The sequence below is a fragment of the Stenella coeruleoalba genome (assembly GCF_951394435.1).
Source record: "Stenella coeruleoalba genome assembly, chromosome: 12".
NCBI lineage: Eukaryota > Metazoa > Chordata > Mammalia > Artiodactyla > Delphinidae > Stenella > Stenella coeruleoalba.
In genome coordinates, this window is record NC_137158.1 from 21,647,083 (window position 1) to 21,670,080 (window position 22,998).

Sequence of the window (22,998 nt, forward strand, 5' to 3'; positions counted from 1 at the left end):
ATGAAAGTATCTTTTTTTTTTTTTTTTTGCAGTACGCGGGCCTCTCACTGCCGTGGCCTCTCCCGTTGAGGAACACAGGCTCCGGACGCGCAGGCTCAGTGGCCATGGCTCACGGGCCCCGCCGCTCCGCGGCATGTGGGATCCTGCCGGACCGGGGCACGAACCCGCGTCCCCTGCATTGGCAGGCGGACTCCCAACCACTGCGCCACCAGGGAAGCCCGAAAGTATCTTTTTATAAAACCAGAGAGTGCTGCTGGATTTCACATCTGGCTTTTAGTTAGTTGTATGCTGCTCACCCTCATTTATTCCTGTAGTAAAGATAATATATATGTAATAAAAATACTACTCTATACTTATTTTATCCTGTTCTTATTGTATTTATTCTATTCTTCTTATTATTATACTCATTCTAAGGCAGCCAAATTGAAGAAAATTAATTAGTAGAAATCTTTAAGATCTTGAAGTAAGAATTTCTTTTTGTGTTTTGAAGTTCCTAAAAGTTCCTGAGAAGGGAAAGTATAGAACAAAAACAAAATGTGCAAAAAATGATTCCTGCATCTCTATGTCTGTCAAGACCAAAAAAGAGGACTCCAGAAATGAGAAGATCAGGAAGAATTCATTGCAGTTGTTCATCACAAGATAATCAGAACCTGAATGCAACACAGCTGATGGCTTCCTTTCTTCCAAGCACTCTGCTCCCTTAGCTGCTCTTGGTTTTGTTTCTTCTTTGCTGCTTCTCAATCTCTTTAACTCACTCCTTCTCAACAGAATCTTTAAAACTTTCCATTCCTTAGGGCTCTATGTTTTATGCCTTAAGTTGACATTCTGTCCCTGGATAATCTCATTCATGCTCCTGTGATTTTCGTTAATGTGCCAATGACTCCCAAACCAGAATCTCTAGCACAGATGGCACTCTCCAAGGTCCTGAGTCACATATCCAATTCTCTACTGGATATCTCCACCCATGAGTGACACAAACTCATGTCCAATTCCCAAAGCTGCTTCTCGGTGTTTTTACAACTTCTCAACCAAACACCTGGGAGTCATCTTTGACACTCCTCATCACACACCATCCATTCCCACTTAATCCCCAAGTCCTGATGATCTACCCACTTAATAACTCTTAAATATGTCCACTTCTTTTTATTCCTTAATCACCACCATTTCTCACACTTTCCTAGCTGACCTCCCTGCATCTGTTTTTGGTTGCTCCAAACTGTTCTCCACATAGGAGTCAGAATAATCGTTTAAAGTGTGAAATTGATTCAGGGTATTTTCTACTCAAAGCCTTCTGTGGTTTCCCATTACCCTCAAGATAAAATCCTGAATCATTAATATATTTCATTTCATGCTACAGTTTTCCTGGTTCTCTTTATGCCAGCCTTATGCTGTGTTTTCGGTTCCTTGGGTATATCTTGCTTTCTCACATCAGGACATTCAAACATGCCATTTCCCAGGTTTGTGACCTCCTGTTTCCCCATTCCTAGCTTAGCCAATTCCTATTTGTCCTTCAGATTTCAACTGAAACCATCTGTTTCTTAAGGAGGCTCTTTGTAATGGTGATTCCTCATTTCTTCTCCTTCATCCTCAGTCCTTTCTCTTTTTTCCTACCCTGCTCTGTGTACCAGAAGGTTCAGACATACCACCTGCCTCACTGGGGCTCCCTTGCCCTATGGTTCTGGCTGGGATGGCAATGGAAGCACTTGTAGGAAAGCAGAGGACAAGAAGAGAGAGACCTCAGGGGAAGAGAGTGAAACTGAGCAGGACCCTGTGGGACCTTCCTGAAGACAGACCCCAGTGTGCCCAACCTCTTGTTTGTAGAAAAGCTTTAGCTCCCTAGGTCTTCTCTGAATTACAAAGAGCAAATTTAATCAGAAAAGTGAGAAAATGCAGAAACAAAGGAAAATAGTCAAGCAAGACAAAACACCTTTAGTTCCTCCTCAAGGGCTATAGATAACATCCCGAGCCATATCCTTGAGTTGTTTTGCAGATACTAAGACCCCCACCAAGTAGAAGTTGTTAACTGCTGACCACCAGCACGTAGACCCCAGACAGGTTGCAACCAGAAGGTTGATGATGTTGACTCCCAAAATACCACCCAGTTACCTCACTACCAACCAATCAGAAGCATGTCCACAAACTGATCGGGCACGTTAAGACCCTCTCCCTCATCTTGCCTTTAAAAACCCTTCCTGAGGAGTTTGGGATTAACAGGTACACATTACTATATATAAAATAGACATCTAACAAGGACCTACTGTATAGCACAGGAACCATGTTCAATATTTTGTAATAACCTATAAGGGAAAAGAATCTGAAAAAAATAGATATATATGTATGTATAACTGAATCACTTCGCTGTACACCTGAAACTAACACAATACTGTAAATCAACTATACTTCAATTTTTAAAAAAACCCTTCCCTGAACTCCATCTGGGAGTTAGGTCTTTCGAGCGTGAGCTGCCAATTCTCCTTGTTTGGTCCCATGTCGGGTGCCTTGCAGTAAACACCGTACTTTCCTTCACCACAGCCCAGTGTCAGTAATTTGGTTTTGCTGCGTGTTGGGTGAGTGGACTCAAGTTTGGTTCTGTAACAAGAGAAGCCCTTGCTCCTCCCCTGCCTTGACTCTGGGATTCTAGGAGTGGCCATGCCCTCTTCTCAATGCTAGTTCTCACCAGGTGAAACATATAAAGGCTCCCCCATGATACTAGTCTCTAAATAACTCTACATCTGCTGGTCACATAAGCCTGTTGACACCTCTGTAAATTGCCTTATCGCTTGAGTAGAATTATGTTGGGACTCTGACTGTTACACTATCCCTGACCCATTGTTTTATGCTCCCCAAATCCTCTTTATTTTCTCTTAGATAACACTCTCCAACCATGTATGGAAGAACTTGTTGAAAGTTTACCTTGTGCACTTGATTATAAGCCCCACAGAGTCTGTATCTGTCTTTTCACTATTGTATCTCCAGCACCTAGTACGCTATCATGTTGTATCGTTAAATATCTATTTACTAAATGAAGGAATAACATTGAATGGTGATTGTGGAAATGGAGGGGTATGCGGGACATATAGAGGGTGGCTCAAATAAAACTGCTAAACACAAATCAGCAAAATTTTCCAGTCCATTACAGCACATATAAACTACTTAAATGAAATACTGTATGTAAATAAACTGAAAATAATAGAGCACTATTTTATTTACATGCCTCTTAATGTTGAAATTAACTCCTCAGGGTCCTTCTGTTCAACCTCTTGCTTTTTGTTGTAAGCGGTCCCCTGAGTTGGAGAGAGCTGAGCTGGATGATGATGGGAGAGCCCATGGAAAGGAAGACACGCACAGACACTCATCCTGTTTATAGAGCTGCAAAATGTCCTCAAATTCCAGCAGCATTAAGAGTTGCTGCAGCCAATATTAAGCTATGCAAGATGCACATTTCTTAAGGAAATTGAATTTTCAGAGAAGAATGGGATCAGCTTTCGAAAAATTGTCTAATATTTCAAATGAAATATTTACTTTTATCCATTCAATTTTTTAGAAACTAGAGTTAAAGATTGTGCATAATTACTCTCATGGGAAAAAAATACCAACCCACAACAGAAATGAAGTTTGTAGACTCAGAAATGGAAAAATACTGAGACATCGATACTTCAGGAGCTGACTGTCTAGGTATGTCGAGCCACATAACAGAACGATCCTTCTGTAGGTCACATTGGCACCTAAACTCAAGTTTAGAAGGGCAGTATTTAATACTACAAGAGATAGTGGACTTCAAATCCTTATTTATTTATTTAGTGAGTTGTCAGGCTTCTTAGAAAAATAAAGATTACTGGGATCATTAGAATTAGGAAATGCTAATATATAATAATGTTCTTCCGCAAGGGGCAGCCTGGGGATCCTCCACCTATACTCATTTTTCCAGATCTTTCCTGAGCTGAACAGGAAAGATAGGAGACTGGCCAGAAGCACGCAGGCACTCCAGTCTCCCACTGCTCCAGGAGTCTGCTCACCCACATCTTTTCCTACACACACTGCTAAGCTTCACTTGCTCCTATTAGTCCCACAAATCTCCAGCCATTTTCCAGGAAACCCACACCATTCGTTTCACATCCACTGTCACCTGTGTTTGCTCAAACCAGACTCCCATTCTACCTAGTCCAGGTAGGATTCTCAGACACCCTCAATCCACACACCATCTCTATGGGGCTTCAGTGAATGTGGCTGCTCACAGAATTATGGTCCCACATGATGGAGATGCAAGAAATCTATTAGACCTGGCTCAAGTCTCCTGGTTTACGGATAGGAAAGATAGACCCACAGGACTTGCTTTTCCCTCAGAGTTGCAGAGCGGTAGGCAAAAACTGTTAGTTCTCTAGCTTCTCAGCAAGTCACTGAGTTTCCAAGCAGCCCACCCAATCACTGAGCTTGCAAGCAGTTCAGTGTATAGTTCTACAACTGGTAACCTCCAATGTGGAAAGAGTCTATGACTTTGTTGCATTTTCAACATAATTCATAAAATCATTTCCTTGATCCAAAAGGTGAGGTTTACTTTCTGCATTTTCTTCTCAATCTCCCTCTCCCTCTCTCTTTCTCTCTCCACCACACCTTTCCTCCTCCTCTCCCTTTCTCCTCTTACTTTATCTAGTTTTCTTCTTTAAAAACACAACAGGTTTATTGAAAATAATTAGGAAAATACAAAAAACGTACAAAAAAATCCATCCATAATCTCATGACATGGAGGAAACAGTATATTTTCATCTCATTTTTCTGTGTGCATCTGGATTTGTATGTGTATAATCCCAGCCTGAATCTAAGCTGAGTACCCTGAACTCTATAGCTGCTCAATACCAACAAAGCAACCTAAAGTAAACAAAACTGATAGAACTCTTTGTAAGTTCACAGGAGACAGCTTCAGGAACTCCTAGGCACAGCCAGTGAGGCTGAATTATACAAATTGAGGCAATGGACAGCAAAATTTGTGACACAGGCATTCATGAGACTTCATTTGCACACATAGGCTAGACTAATGAAACCTAGAAAAACTCAGCCCACAAACATATTACAAAACAGATATCATATACTACATACAGTTTTGTATCCTGCACTTTTAATGTTTAATAAGTGGTATTTCACATCATCAAAGTACTTTAAAAAGATACAGTGGCTATTCACCTACGCCATTTGATATGAGCAATGACACAACGATTACAATGACCATGGAACAGGGTTCCTGATGTGGACACTCTCATTTGTGCCTCCAAGTGAGGGCTGCAAAGTGACAAGCAGATTCCTTCTCCTCCGAAATGAAACTGGGCTAGAAATACTGGAGAGTGTGTTTCTATTTATCAGCAAAGACTGATTTCTAAATGAGCTTAGGAGGATCACACAACTACTACTCTATTGTTCAATGCTTTCATGGGGCTTCCATCAATGTTCCCTGACAGTCTTGTATGATGCATTTTAGTATTTGCAACGTTTGTCTAAATTCCTCTGCCCTGTATCCCTACAGAATGTGCTGGTCTTGCTAAATAAATGTTACCTTAGCATTTGAAAAAAATAAAATATCTGGTCTTAAAAATGTTTATCTAAATTATTCTCATTGTTGCCTCACTGAAGTGTTTTATCCCCAACTGTATTTGTATGGTGTGGAGATAAATTGTTCCTATTTTAAACCCTATTCAGGAGAATGTGGAAGGAAGAGCCAACTGAAAAATAGAAAACAAAAATAGGCAAGTGTGAATGCTAGAGTCACATTTGTGCATTTACCTGCTGCTCTGTGACCATGCCACTGCCGAGCTCACAAATCACAGCCATGTTGCATTGCAACTGGCTCTCGGCGCTTTGACTTCCCCGGAACTTCTCCTAGTTTTTTTGTTTTGTTTTATGTTCTTTTAATAGACTTTCTTTGTTAGAACAGTTTTAGGTTCACAGCAAAAGTGAGCAGAAGGTACAGAGATTTCCCATATACCTTCTGCCCCCGTTGATCAACATCCTCCACCAGAGTGGTACATTTGCTACAACTGATGAACCTACGTTGACTTATAATCATTCAAAGTCCATAGTTTACTTTAGGTTTCACTCTTGGTATTGTACGTTCTGTGGGTTTGGACAAATGTATAATGACATGGATCCACCATTACAGTATCATACAGTATAGTTGTTTTTTTTTTTTTTTACATCTTTATTGGAGTGCAATTGCTTTACAATGTTGTATTAATACAGTATAGTTTTAATGCCCTAAAAAATCCTCTGTGCTCTGCCTATTCATCCTCCCTCCCCACTAACCCCTGTCAACCACTGACTTAACCATCACATTTACCAACCACAAACAGCCAACCACAGATCAAAGAATCTCTTCTAAATACTTTCAATACTGAAAAATCCAATTTTATTTCATATCTGCACACAAAATTTTTCAGAGCATTTCATCTAAGATGTCAGTGTATTTGGCCATTTACTTAGAACTGAGGGACTAAATAAAATAACTTTTCAGTGATTTTGCCTATGTCTGATATTAACAGGCTGAAAACTCATCCTAGCAACTGATTTTGCCTTCATGTCACTTGGATGGTTCTATTAAAAAATATTCCTTTTCCTGCTCATGTGTCAAAGTCCAGCTCAGCTATTACCTTGTACGAAGAGTTTTCCTGGCTATTCCCAGCTGCAATTATTCTCCTTGTTTCATATGCCAACCTCTATCATTTGACTTGTCGAGGCTTAGCTGATTTTAGGTCATTGGATATGTGTCTCATCTTCCACTGGATTATAAGATAACGCATATGGTGAAGGCTAGCATGGGTTGAGCAGAGCGTCTGGCTCATGTTAAGCAAGTACTTAATGAATGTGTACTGTTTCCTTACACCCAGAGGGAGGCAGTGTCTAATTTATCTTTGTAGACTTCCATGACCCCATCAGTGTCATGCATATGTTCAGGAAGCACTTGTTAAAGTGGCTTGTGTTTAACTCCACATCATCAAATTCTCTAAATGTACTAAAAGTCAGAACATAATGACTTAGGTTTATGAACACGGGCTTGACTTTTTGATAAGTTATTTTTTTAATGGGACCTAAAAATGTTATGTGTAATTGAGTACCTGACCCACTGTAGTAATGGCCATCACACTGACAATGGTGATAGCAGTATCACGTCTGTCTTATCTGATTCACAGAGGCATCTCCTATCTGTTTATCATACTCCTTTCACCCTCCCAAAACATGATTACTTGAGTCATAAAAATTATCGCCATTTTTGTGCTCATTCGCAGATACAAATCAGCATACATAATTTCCTCTAAATGTCGCATATATCAGAGTCCAGATTGCCTTTATTTGCTTTAAAGTGGGGAGATATATATATATATACTTTTACTTACATACTCAGATGGACGAAAAAGGAAAATTCCAGCTGCTAATAACTAAAGTGTTATTTGTTTCTATTTTCAAATTTTACTTTTTCTAGCCTGTTTCTGTTAAATTCCGTGTTTTGCTTTCTTCTTCTATAAAGATGACCCTTCACTGTGTCCTTCTAGCCTTAGCTGCTCTCCTGCCTCTCAAACCTACATCTTCAACTACCCACAGCATACTCCCTCTTGAACTTCCAGCCAGCCCCATCTAGGAAGCTCTTCATCCTCTCAGAGAGAAATAGTGTTCTCTCCTTACTCCCCAAGTCACTAATGTCATCACTCATCACTAATCACTAATGTCATCACTCTCCTCCAGGTCCCCAGGCTTAACACCCCAGGCATCACCTTCTGTTCTTTCCTCTCCCTCACATCATCGCAGTGTTCACCAAGCTCATCCCAGTCTTTATTTTTGGTTTCTCTCCATTTTACCCTCCTTTTTCTATACCACCTTGCATATTTCAGATTCTTAGTCACTCCACACATAAGCGTGATATAACAGTGTCTGAACTATTCCTAAAACGGCAATCTCATCACCTTGTGTTATTGTTCCAAAACTTCAGTGACTTTTCCATGCCAGGATAAAATCTCATGTAGCCCAATGTATGTACTTCTACTTCAGTTCTACTAGAACTTGGCATAAGGCTCAATTTTTTTCCTAATAATCGCCTTCAAAATCTATTCTTTTTTCTTCCAGACATTTCTTTTTTTCCTTTCAGCTCGAATTTCTTCTCCCTCCTTAAGCCTTCTTTTACCCACACGGCTGGAAAGGACCTCTTCTTCCACAAAATTTCTTTGCTTTAGTGTTTATTCCACTCATTCAGCAATAATTATTTATTATCTTATCTGCTATGGTTCAGGCTGTTACTGTATTTAAATTTCCTCATATGCATCTTGTTTCTCCAACTGGAATGTAAATACTGAATCTGAGGAATAATAGGGAACCAGAGACTTAAATTTCCCTGTATCCTTTACATTCTCAGCATGGTATTTGGCACATATACATAGACACTAAATAAACAATTATTGGTTCAATTTTTTATTACCCTTTTTATTGCTATTAAACATGCTGGTTTCAGGATCTAAAATATCCTCAGTGTTTGGCGGGGTTTGAATACAAAAGTAATCCAGGAGAAAACAAGAAACTAATCCATTTTCCCTCTTATACACTGTCTGCTGTTTTCAGCCAAAGCATCTTGCTCATACTGTGATAGCAGACCCAGACATTGCCTCACAGTTCCTCATTAGCCATTCCCAAAAAGCACAGCATGCTGACGCAGTCCTATTCATCAGAGGTATTTCCTGGAGAAGAAAAAGTCTCCATCGTTGACGTACCTCTGTCTTTTATTCTGAGACATACGGAATGTTGGCCTTTGCACTTTTGCAGGGATTTACCATAATAGATGAGGCCCAAGTCAATGATGGTATTAATGTCATAAACCGGATGAGATGCTCACGAAGCAGAAAGCAATGACTAAAACCATCCCCTTGCTCATTACAGCCCCTTTTGAAAAATTTACAATAACAATTAACCATTTGTGTTTCCTTCCTCTAGGTGATGAGAATGGTATGGACCTTAGCTCTGCTAATCACCTCCGGCTAATGTTCTCATTAGTCTCCCAGGGTTATCATATACTCTGTCAGTGTGGCAAAAGCAGTAGGAAGGGAACGTTCACAAAATCTGAGTTGGAAAGGCTATCTAGGTTTGAGTTGTTTTTGTTATGGGCTGAACCATATCACTCCAGAATTCATAGGTTGAAGTTGTAAACCTCAGTATCTCTGAATGTGACTGTATTTAGAGATAAAAATGTGGTCATTAGGATGGGCCCTAATCCAATATAACTGATGTCTTCATAAGAAGAAGAGATTAGGACACAGACACGCAGAGTGAGAAGACTAACCTGGAGACACAGGAAGATGGCCATCTACAAACCAAGGAGGGAGGTCTCAGAAGAATCCCACGCTACTGATACTTTGTCCTCAGACTTCCAGCCTCCAGAACTATGAGACAAAACATTTCTGGTGTTGAGGCCACTATGAGTGGGTCTATTTGTCTAGGGGTAAAACTTGTAATTAATAAAGCTGTTAAAGTGGCTGGGGGAGGGGGAAGTGGGGAGTTCCTAATCAACGGGCACAAAGGTTCAGTTAAGAGGATGAATGAATAGTCTCTAGAGACCTGCTGTACAGCATTGTACCTACGGTCGACAATAATGTATTGTACACGTAGAATTTTATTAAGAGGGTAGATCTCATGCTGAGTACTCTTACCACAGTAAATAAAATTTTTAAAATAATATATCTGTTAAAAACATAATTCTTTGTCTTTGAGGAAATTCTTAAACTTTGTTCCCTGAGATCTTAAATTGCAAAGATACCAGCTGTTATATTAGGCAATTTCCCAAATTATCCAAACTTCCCCAATCTCTTCCAGTGTCATCTCTAATAGGTAGCAAATTTACCACACCACACTCAGATGTGCAAAGAAAATGTAACTTCTTTTTCCGTATACAACAGTATTAATCTTTGTATACGTGTCTACGCACAGGATAATATAAAGAAATATTAATTTAAACTCTATTCAGTGTAATAATTTAAACAGTTCCTTTAGCTAAATGCTTTCTCACTTGAAATAATATAGTTAATCTCTCAGATTCTCCTCCCTTCCCCGGCTCCACAAAAGTGGAGGGTGGGTGAAAGAAAAATATCAGGAAATACAACGTTAGAGGGGCCAGTTGAGGAAGGGGTCTATACGCCATCCTAAGAAACTTGGGCATTGTTCTATGGGCAACAGGGATTCATTTGAGAAGTTTTAGGCAGGAGGTTAGTTGATGAGTTTGGGGTAGGCACTGCTAGTTAGCCAATGCATCTATTCCCCTCTTTTCTCCTTGCCCACCTCCCATGGTGGAGGTTGGGGGAATAAAATGAAACATTTATTGCTAACCCACGTTATAGCTAAGAGGGCTACAGGACCCAGTTCTAACCCATGAACTGTGAGAGTAAACCCATCAGGGACATTCTGTGAAAATTTTGTCTTCCTAGAAAAGAAGAATAGACGTTCACAAGGCTTTGAAACATAAAGGCTGTGAAGTAAGACCTACTGCATAGAGTTGTAGCTACCATCTTGCAATCGTGAGGCATCAAGCGTGAGGACAAAAACCCAACAGTGAATAACAGCAAAGCAGAAGTTAAAAAAACAGGGTCCTTGATGCTATCATGGAACCACTCAGTCAGCTGTGAACTGGTACCTCGAGACAAACCCTCAGGTTGCAGAAAACTTACGTTGTATTATTTAAATCACCACTACTTGTGTTTTCTCTTATTTGCAGCTGAGCAAAGCATTCACAATTGGTACAGTGGGACACAGAGCACCCTGACCTGAGTGAGGATTTGAAACGCAGCAAAACTAAACTCAAAAGAGACCATTTAGGAAGTTATTCTAATAATACAAGCAAAAGATGAGAATGGGGCCTGAAAAGAGAGGGCAGGCACATAGATATTCAGGAAGTAAAATTTCTTTAACTTCACTATAGTTAGGAGCGTAGGACAGGCGATTTAGGTCTTGGCTTATGTGGCTGGGCCACAGGATACAGAAGTGGCAGATCGACTGTGAAGACGAATGTTGCTTGAGAAGCATCCAATCCGAGGTACCTCATCATGTGGAAATATCCAGTGGACAGACGAACTTGTAAGTAAAAACATTTCTATCTAGTGATGTAGGTTTGGGATTCACTAAGGTCACAGCTAAGACCACTAGAGTGGGAGAGATCACCCAGAGAGTGTGCAAAACTGGAGGGGCCAAGAATAAAACCCTAGGGAACACCAGGATTGAAGAAGGGCAGAGGGGAAGAAGGAGCAAAAGCAAAGTCTGAGTAGAAGCACCGGGTCTAAGCTGCTAGAATGTCTGAATCCTGGCTGAGCCTTAGCTGTCTGTGTAAAATTATCAAAAGATAAAACTACCAGAGAAAATCTGACACAAAAATCAAAGCTGAATGTATTGCTTTCTTGAGGAAAGGAGAGCTATTCTGGTCAAGCTCGGTCATATTCAGGAAAGCAAACTGCTAATCTTATATAGATTTTTGTGAGGATGAGTTTGTTTGGGTTTGAGTTGGTCACGGAGGTAAGAGTGAGTTGACTTCTCAGCCTTTGAAGAGTGTTTCCTGGAACCAGTCCACTTCCCACTGTCTGACTCTCTAAATGTCAGTCTGTCCCTGACTGGTTGGCTTTCAAAGGCATATTCAATGAACTGAGTTGTCACTGACCTATCAGAGATGTTTAAAACCAGTTCTGGGGTTTGCTTGCTAACATAGTCATAGAACTGTCACTGATTAATTTAAAAGTTTAAAACCTTTTCTGTTGGTTATGGCCATGGCTATAGAAGGATCAGACTTTTCCTAGGTGAGGGGGACTTTTTTATTCTCAGAGTGAAATGCTACGAAGATCAAGTAAGATAGGGACTGACGTATATTCATCAGTTTTAGCAATTTAACCTCAGGAGCCTTTCAATGGGGTCGATGAGGGATTAAAATACTACAATTCTGCACTAACCTAGTCATGCTTACAATTTTCTCCCAGCTCAGGAAGTCAAAAGGAAAAAGCAGGATCAAGGAAAATATACAGGACAGTGGTAAAGTAAAACTAGCATTTATTGAGGGCTTGCCATAAACTAGAAGTCGTGCTAGGTGCTTGACATACATACGTTAGTTCATTTAATTCTCACAGCTATGCCTTAAGGCAGCTGTTAGGAGCAGTAGTAGTACTCCCATTTTACAGAAGATAAAACTGTGGCTCAGGATATTAAATAACATTTCCAAGGTCATACGGCCAGTGATTGTCAGGGAAATAGCTGGAGACAAGGCTTATGCAAACTCGAAGTCTACATGCATGTCTTTGTACCACATTGCTGCTAAAGAGATGAAGTGAGCTATGAGAAGCAGCTGTTCCATCTCTTCCCATGATCCCCTTCTCCTCTTAAATTATTCCCCCAACCACCTGCAAGGCAGTGACCAGGAAAGTAGACGCAACTAGAGAGCCTAAGAGTGCAGACCCTAAGAAATAAAGTCATGGCATTGCTCACACATAAAGAGCAGATATTTCTGTTCACTCATCAGAAATGTTTTAAATATTCATTTTCTCTCAGTGTTTCATGTAGGTGGCCATTAAAACCATGCAGCCCTTGGCCAAGTATCAAGCAAGTTGTTTCCTTGACTGACAGCTACTCATGCGTTCAGCCTTACAATTACAAAATGATACCTTCTATAAGAGAAATCTATAGCTCATAAGACAATGTTAACAATCTTGAGATTGAAATGAGTCACTCAGTAAATGAAATGTATATTGGTAATTTGGTAACCATTTATTATTATTATTTATACTTCTTAATCCATCCTGGGATGGTAGAGTGTTGTTTCTGTGTGATTATTCATTACAAACACAGCTGAATTAAAAAAGAAATTTTTTTTTTAAACACAGATGAATCAGAGAAATACAACATATAACATTCTGGAGATCCCAGAACCTTCAGTCTTTGGGAACATTTGGGTTGATACTGCCCTTAAAAGGACTGACATACCAGCTCTAAAAACAAGTTATTTTAGACTACTGTGCAGCATGACCAGTCACCGAAGAAAAACACCATAGGCTGAGCTGGCTCTCCCCCTGAAGCACCCCCTGAAGCTGGCTCTCCCCCTGAAGCACCCCCTGAAGCTGGCTCTCCCCCTGAAGCACCCCCTGAAGCTGGCTCTCCCCCTGAAGCACCCCCATGGGGATTTCTCATAGTCCCTCAGGAAGTATCTCCACTGATATTTCACTTATTGAGCCATTTACCACCTGATTGTGTCTTGGGGTCATGGTAAGGCATTCAGCTACATCCTGGAACAGTCTGTCTTCTCACCAATAATGACAGCTTCAAATACAAAAGACAACTTAAATTTTATAACAGCATGTGGGAAATGCTTCTTTTGTGCTCCTTATCATGAAGTTCTGCTATCCGCAAGATGGCGCAGAATACACAAGCTGTTTTGCTCTACAAAGACATTTGCTGTAACGAATTTCGATCATCATGGCATTTCACATTGATGATGTATTTATAGCATGTTAGAAAGAGACTGGAGGAAACCCAAATATGAACATCTGTAACGAATTCAATAGGACTTATTCACTGAAATGTTCCATCTTCATAATGAAAAACCACCACTCAATCCCACCAAGTTGTTTATAAATTAGCTGAGAATTTTCCCACTTAAATTAATACCGTCATCTTTCAATGAATGTCCTATGGGGATATAATCCTTCTATGGTTCAGTATAGCTCCTATCAGACATCCTAAAATGATTAATTCTACCAAAGAGTATGGAGAATAATTTTTTTTAATCTTTAAAAGCAAATCCCTGCATTAAAATCCACCGTACATCTCTGCAAGGAGAACAAACAGCTTGCTCTCAATCTAGAAAATAACCAAAGAAAAAGATCTTCTGCCATTGAGCTAGACAGCCTGACACTGGGCTGTTGGTGGCAGACGGGTCTACAGTATTCATGCAACAGAATGATGGTCACTCTGGGACAGCTGAGGGAAGGTTCTCAAACACCATCATCAAGGAGGAGACATACAGTGGGACGGGAGTGTCAGCACTCCTTAACCCAGAGAGGCTTTGCAGGGAAAATGATTCCTAAAATCTGATGGGTACAAGTGAGGTTAATTCTTGATTAGCAGGGCCAATCCCAAAATGGAATAGAGCTTTCTTTCCCTCTTGATGTGGTTCTAAATGAATTCCAGCAGGAGACATGAAAGATCATGCCAAGGCAGGGCATTATCCATATGACCTGGTCCCAAAGGTTCATCGTGTTCCCCTTCATGGAACCCAAACTTTCACCAAAGCTTTCTGCTTGTCTGAGTGAAGAAGGCAACAGATCCAAAACTCTTTGCCTCTTATTTGTCCCTCTACCAATGAAAGCAAATGGAGTGTCTGAGAACCACAACTGCTTGAAGATAATCCCAGCAGCTACAACGTAGGCTATCCATATGATATGTTCCCTGGGTTGCCTTTTTTAGAAATCAGAACCCGGGAGAGAAAAGAAGTCACCATTTAGCACATCACAGAGGCACTGAAAGGAAAAACCATATAGTCGGTTTTGGGCGACAATTGAATGCAGACTCAGGATGAAGACTCCATTTGAAGATCTTAAAAGTTCAGCTGGGGAAGCAATTTCCCCTGGAAGCTTTTTTTTTTTTTTTCCCCAAAAATTATATCTAACAAATGCAGTCATGCAAACAGACAAGTGAGAAAAAAAAAAAAAAGAAAAAATTGATGAGCTCCACAAAAGATAAATAGAGTTAGAAGTCCACGGAGCCAGAAGCTAAGAAGCCAAACAAAACTCTTTTGCTGATTTTGGTTTTAAGCCCTATATCTGTGACCCATGTAACATTTTAAGAGCTGAATAACTTAAAATGCACTGTTACCTCATTCAGAATAAAGCCGTGCTGGTCATATTCTTTTGTTCTTATTTCTCTATTCTCTAGAAAAACGTATCTTTCCATATTTGTCTTTAAGAGGATGCTATACATACATGGAAGATGAATAGATGTACTTCAAATCTGTGCCAAGACTGAGACAAAAAAGGAAATTTGGGTTCTGTTATATTCATATCACCCACTCATTTGCTACGTTCCTTAAATTGACGTAAAATGGAATCACTTAATGCATATTTGAAAATTGTTCTCAGATTCCCCATGAAACCAATATCAGCATACAAAGAATGACCATGAATTAACAGCTGATAAACTGCACAAGGGAGGTCCCCCCACTGCCGCTTCTTTAGTGTCAAACACAACAGTCCCTTTGCCTGTCATTAACCCCCAGGAATGGTTCACAGTCTTCTTTTATTTCTGCTTTAGCTAAACATTTATCTGTTCCTTAGACATCCCTGATGAACTTCAGAGTAATCCTGCATTGTTTCTGCATGCATTTGCCGTGTATTCAAAATTCACTTAGCGTGTACCATGAAAAGTTAATTAGCCTCCTTTTTCTCAGTGCTGTATTATTTTTCATAACTACAGATAATGACATTTCTAGCAGCCTTTAAGCTAGGAATTGGTTTTTTTTGTTTGCATATATAAAGAAAGCAATTTAAGGCTTCCCTGGTGGCGCAGTGGTTGAGAGTCCGCCTGCCGATGCAGGGGACACACGGGTTCGTATCCCGGTCCGGGAAGATCCCACATGCCGCGGAGCGGCTGGGCCCGTGAGCCATGGCTGCTGAGCCTGCGCTCCGGAGCCTGTGCTCCACAACGGGAGAGGCCACAACAGTGAGAGGCCCGCGTACCGCAAAAAAAAAAAAAAGAAAGAAAGCAATTTGTTTGGAGGGAAAGTTTTATTATACAATATAAACAATATACTATGGTTTCTTTTTGTTTTCCCTATCTATTTTAAACCTTAGAAAATATTAGATTCAGCTTTCCTTTAGCAGTTAGTCTTTGCTGACTCTGATATGAAGTGATCATAGGTACCAGAATTTCAAAAATGTTTACAATTTCCTCCTAGTCCCAATAACTCAAAGCTATAATTTCTTCCAGGAATTCTTTAAAGCTTCTCCATTACTAAAGCACAGAGGAGTGGATTATGGGTAGGGATGAGCCCTGCACCACCCTCCACGCTCCTGCCGGTCCTCACCAAGCTCTCAACTTTCTGACACCCTGCTGGAAGGCCCCAGCTGACATCACTACCCTACCTTCATCCTATTCCAGACTCAGGCTCTCCCTTCTTTTCTGCTCCAGTTCTTTTCTCCTCTTTTAAACCCTCTCCTTCCCCTTCCTTTTGGCTCCCTTGAAGTGTATGCTCCGTATTACTCAGTTGGTGCTGAGGCCCACCACAGACTTGTGATGTGGATGGGAAAATGGCTCTGAGCAAAGCCGGGATTTGCTTAGATATTGCTGGAACTCTGGATTTTGCTTAGACTTCTCTTACCACGCAACATAATTAGCCAGTATTTTGTTGAAATTCAAAAATGTTGTCTGCCTTAAGTAAGTATAAAATATCCTGAGTGACTACGAATGTAAATGGCATAATCAGAGTAAGCAACTCACATCTTCCATTAATGTAACCATTAATGACAAAACATAGACTTCCAACCATGGACTTGCAACACAGGGAACTGTGTGTCTGTAAATAACAGCTTTAGAGTCTTTTCTTTAAAATAAGAACTTGTCTTACTGAAATTAAAGTGTTCTGTTTTTACTAAATTTGAAAGTCTCCATTAGCTGAAAGAGCCAATCACTGGAGTTCATCTTAGTCCTGGTGTTTTAGCAATGAGTTCTTGATGGCCTTGTCTGACTCTGCATGGTGGTGCTAGTCATCACGTAAAACTGAGGAAGTGAACATTTCACCCTATTCATAACTAGAAGGTCATGATTTTTTATACCTTCTTCAATGCATTATATATGAAACCCAGATTTATAAAAATATATCCTTATAGGAACAAAACTTTTAGACTATATCTATCTGTAGTATTGCAAAGTGTCCCAGACACATGAGGTGCTCTGGCCACACCACTGCCTAAAGTGTCCAAAGAAGATGGTCCATGGTGATCATTGGGTTATTTACCGTTTACTAGTAAGTCTTGGTTCACTCATCCATTTCTTTTTGCATATTCCAGGGTTGTTGTCAACCTGCCTTTACTGTCATTTTGACTATGTTCACAGAGGTTGGTAACAGGTTCTCATTGGGGTGGAATTCTGTAAATGTGGATGGAAGTGTTGCCAGGCAGAGACATGACCATTGACTTTGGCAACATGGAAATAATTTGTGACTTTGACAAGAGTAGTTGTAATGGAGTAAAGAGGGGAACAGAAACTCAATTATGTAGATAAAGGAAAAGATAGGAAATGGAAATAGCAAATATTGACTATGAGAAATTATGCTGTGAATGAGGAGCAAAAAGATGAGACCATAGTTGGAATGGATATAGGGGAGAATTTTTTAAAGATGAGATATCCTGGAGTATATTTGTATCTTTTATACAAATATTTACTTATCATTTTTCATATGAAAAAGAAAGAAGAGGAGAAGAGGAGGAGAAAGATCCAAAAAAAGGGGCCAATTTCCCTTAAATGTGAATTCAAGTCTCTGCCTCTATAGAAACTGGGGAAAAAAAAAAACCACTTTAGAAACTCTTAAATATTAAGCTGTTTCCACTTCCATCAAAACAAAATAAAATAAATATTTGTAGTCTAATCTCAGCAAGTGGAACCCCCCCCCCCGCAACTTACACTGACAAACTGATCTCCCTCACTTAAAATCTTATTCTCAGATTTAAAACTAGTCATTCATGAGGCACTAATTCAAAAATAGCATTAATTCCTACACTTCTAGGTCCTCAAATAATTATATAGGACTAATAAAAGCCCCTAACAAAATCTGAATTTAATAAGGGGAATAAAACTGAGACACAAAAAATTAAATGCTAATAGAGACAAGAATACAAGGGATGTCACAAGATGGTTTTGAGAAACTGGTGCAAAAGCATTTGGAGGGGGATCGCTCTGTTTGCCAAAAAGTCAGAAAAGCCTTCTTAGAGGTGGCAGTGGGATTTGATCTGCATATTGAGGGAGGGTAGAATTTGACCAAGTGGAAAGAATTTAAAGACAGCATATTGGGTAAAGAAACTAACTAGAACTAGCACATTACAAGGAGATAGATGTACAATACACCATGTTGGGGAATGAAAAGTAAGCCAACAAGGTAGAAAAGATTTTTACTTGTTCTGAGTGTTTAAATTTGACACAAATTACTTGTTCTGAGTGTTTAAATTTGACACAAATTTAATACATTTGAAGGGTGCATCACTAAATAGTTTATTTTTGTTTTCTTAGGAAGTTGTCTAACTGACTGCCTAAGCTTCAGTTTCCCCTTGAGATGGCTCCTACAGTTTGTGGCTTCATATTTTTTGATTATTAATAATTTGAAAAATATTTCATCTGTTTCATACCTCACTATCAGTAAAGTAACACAAACTTACTGAGAATGCTATCAAACTTCCATTAACGTTTTTATTGTTGGCATTAGTGGTGTTAGTGTTCTGTGTGTGTATGTGCATGTATTCTTCATATATAACACAAACAGATGGAAAGATATAGCATGTTCATGGATTGCAAGAATTAATATTGTTAAGATGACCATACCACCCAAGGCAATACACAGAGTAAATGTAATCCCTATTAAAATACCAATGGCATTTTTCACAGAACTAGAACAAATAACTCTAAAATTTGTATGGAAACACAAAAGACTCTGAATGGCTAAAAGAGTCTTGAGAAAGAAGAAGAGCTGAGGAATCATACTCCCTGACTTCAGACTATACTACAAAGCTACAATAATCAAAATAGTATGGTACTGGCACACAACAGACACATAGATCAATGGAACAGAATAGAGAGCCCAGAAAGGAAGCCACACTTATATAGGCAGTTAATCTACAACAAAGAGGGCAAGAATATACAATGGGAAAAAGACAGCCTCTTCATAAATGGTGTTGGGAAAACTGGACAGCTACATGCAAAAGAATCAAACTGGACTACTCTCTCACACCTTGAAAAAAAAGAAACTCAAAATGGATTAAAGATTTAACTGTAAGACCTGGAACCATAAAACTTCTCAAAGAAAATGTAAGCAGTAAGGTCTTTGACATCAGGCTTAGTAATATATTTTTTGCTCTATCTCCTCAGATAAGGGAAAGGAAAGCAAAAGTAAGCAAATGGGACTATATCAAACTAAAAAACTTTGACAGGGAAGAAAACTACCAACAAAATGGAAAGGGCACCTAGCGAATGGAAGAAGATATTTGCAAACAATATGTATGATAAGGGACTAATATCCAAAATACACAAAGAACTCACACACTCAACATCAAAAAACCTGATTAAAAATTGGCAGAGGACCTAAACAGACATTTTTCCAAAGAAGACATACAAATAGCCAACAGGCACAGGAAAAGATGTTCGACATCACTAAGCATTAGGGAAATGTAAATCAAAATCACAATGAACTATCATCTCACACCTGTCAGAATGGCTATTATCAAAAAGACAACAAATAAGTGTTGTCGAAGATGTGGAGAAAAGGGAACTCTTGCGCCCTGTTGGTGGGAATGTAAATTGGTGCATCCACTATTGACAACAGTACGGAGATTTCCCCCAAATTAAAAATAGACCACTATATGATCCAGCAATTCCATTTCTGGCTATTTATCCAAAGAAAATGAAAACATTAACTAGAAAAGTATATGCCCTCCTATGTTCATAGCAACTTTATTCACAATAGCAAAGATACAGAAGCAACCCAAGTGCCCATCAATAGATGAATGGAAAAAATAAAGAAGATATGATATACACATACACAAAATGGAATATATTATTACTCAACCATAAAAAAGAATGAAATCTTGCCATTTGGAATGACATGGATGGATATAGAAAGTATATCCCTAAGTGAAATAAGCCAGACAAGAGAAAAACAAATACCATACGATTTTCACTCATATATGGAAGAATCTAAAAAACAAAGCAAAGGACATAACAAAACAGAAACAGAGTTATAGATGTAGAGAACAAACAGGTGGTTGCCTGAGGAGAAGGGGTGGGGGAAGGGAAGAAATAGGTGAGGGATTTAAAAAAATTAAGTTCTAATACTTGGAAGATTCTCTCATATACTTGCTTTTGATTCTATACATTTTGAACCTTATTTCTCTTCTACTCTCAACATACATCCAGAGCTGGGCACTATAGGACATCATGATACAACCTCTAGCCCTGCTGCCCCTTTGTAATTCACTACAAAAAGCAGGGGGCATATTCCTGGAAGCTGTTTCTACCCCAAGACAATAACTAACCTAGAGTCAGACATGACTGCAAGCCACGTAAAAACATCCCACTAACACCAAAGTAAATCAAATTCCCCTTAGCTAGATCCCAAAATGCCTACAGCCACTCTAATACCACTCACTATGAGAGGAAGTGTGACAGGGGTAAGTATATGTGGAAGGAGGTAACAGTGTTAACTAATTAAGGTTAAAATGACAACTATTGCAAATTTTACAAAATCACGTGACCATGTGAACACACACTAAGACCACCTCTGTGCCTTAAAGGGGGGCCTGCAAGGAAGGGGCCCTAAAGCTTAAGCCTAGTTCGTTTTATATTAAATCCATCTCTGAGTATCTGCATTTAAGTAGTAAAATGGGGAAACAATTTTAAAAGTTGTGTGGCCTCTAGCTTTCTTTATTCAACAATCAAAGAGTGATTTCATTTGTTCACTGTAGTACCTGACATTTAAAGAATACATATTACTAGAACACATGGTCCTTGACAAGGTGGTCAATACATATACACATGTGAAGCAGCTAGAGAGTAATTCCTGATGAATGACTGCTTACTGGTCATACTGAGACCTAGTAGTGATAAAAGGGTTGGGTGTCCTAAAGTTAGCTGGTAATCATGAGATGATGGTATTGGTCAGGAGATACAATTCGAGCCTATCCTAAAACATAAATGCCATCAACCACAGTGGGGCTGGGTCTGAGGACAGAGCTCTGTCTTAGATACCAGCATCTGCAGCCCTGGAAGAAGAAGGGGGTGGGTAATCTATCAAGCATGTCCAAATGCATTAAAAATATCACCCATTGTATTCCAGGAGTTACTGTACCCAACTCCTTTTCAGAAGGACAATGTCTCCATTTAATAGTAGTCTGCTGACTGGGCAGCAGAGATTTGCAGTCAACATTCATTTCCATTATATAAGCTTTTAGTGTAATAAATTCCTTTGTATTGACATAAGAAAAGCAATGCTTGCTTGCGTGGACTGTAGACCAGACTACGGAAAAAGCCCCATTATGTTGAATTGGATATTATAATGGTATTTGATAAGTTGGTGATTCTAACTGTAGGGCTCATCACACTTGGAAACTAGCACTTTTTCATAACTTTTTTTATCCTTCCACTTCAGAACATTTTCATCCTTTTCATCACTTGGCTGATGTCAAGCAGATTGTCAAAATTATTGTTTACAATACTCATATCCTCAGAGCAGTCTATAGATTTTTTCCTAAGAGGATTTTGAAATAATACCAGTGCAGAGAGTTAAACTTGAACAACCATCTCCCAAACTTCTGATAATCAAGTTCTAATTTGATCTTCATTTCATTCCCTACATACAGTCCTCTGTGACTTATTTAAAGAATGTAATAAAAGAAACATAAGGGAATAATGTGAAAGGATTCATGTTTACCATTAGAATATTTATCCTTGAAAACAGCAGATTATCATCATCTTGGCTATATAATCATATCTTGACAAATGTTTGTTGCCTGTGACAAGGACCAATATAGTTTATAGAATCCACTCCTTTTTTTTTCTTTACTTAGCATTACAAAACTAAAGCGAAAGTAAATTTAAAGTAATCCTAAAAAGCTAAAAATATATTTTAATGTTAGAACTGCTTGAGATTCATTAAATGATGTTAAAAGAAAAGCATGCTAGAGAAGAAAATTTTAAAAAAAGAAAAAAAAACACTCTTTGGTTAAATGGGTACAAAAGCCAACTATTTACATGTTAATTACCTTTCAGGAAGAACTACTGAATTTGTGTGATAGAAGTACTGTCATTAAATGTCTGGTTTGCTCAAATATTGGAGGGATGCAAAAAATAAGAGCTCTTTAATTGACGGGTAAATTGGACCAGCAAGACATTTATGTTCATTTGCATTTAACTAAAGTAGGTTAATCATAGAAGATGGTCAACTTCAGAAAATTTCCGAAATGTTTCATGTTTTCTTTTTTTTAAGAGCTAATATTTACTTAGTCTGAAACAAATGTAATGCAACTCCTGCAGACTATAACTTGGGGCCTAGTTTGTTTTTCTTTTTCTTGTTTTACTTATACCATGCAGTTTACTTTCCACGAAACACACAGAGAAGTCTGCAGGAGAGGAGATTTTTAGAATACCTCCCTACCATGTACCTGATAACCATATAATCCCAGTCAAAACTTCTAAGTAGGCTGTACTTAGGGTCCACATATAATTTGCCATTCAAATGAGCATAGTTTTGAAATTACAAGGGAGTACTATTGTTAATAACTAGATCAGAGAAACAGGTAACTGAGATCAGCAGTATCTAATGGTATAGATCTAACACAACCTCCCAGCTGAAACTCCTTGATTTGAAAGTTGCTCCACCCTCACTATGTTCTACGCCTCTCCTGAAGAGCAGGTCTAAAAGCTTTGGCCTTGCCCTTTGGCCCCAGCTGGCTGAACACTCACGCTGGAGGAAACCAATCGATCCAATCAAACAGCCTAGATTGAGCCAATCAGACTTCCCCCTTCCTAAATTTGAATAGAGACCACCAGAGAACGATGTACACTGAATAGGAAAGTTATGTGTTGATTCATGCTGGATCTGCACCACATACCAGCCGAACTTACAACAGAGCAACAGAACAGGAAGAAGTCAGGCTGGAGAGGAAAATCAAAAATAAGAGAGAAAGAGAGATGAGGCATCATGAGCGCTCAAGAAACCTAACTTTGCAATTCAAACCTCGATATGGCTCAGTT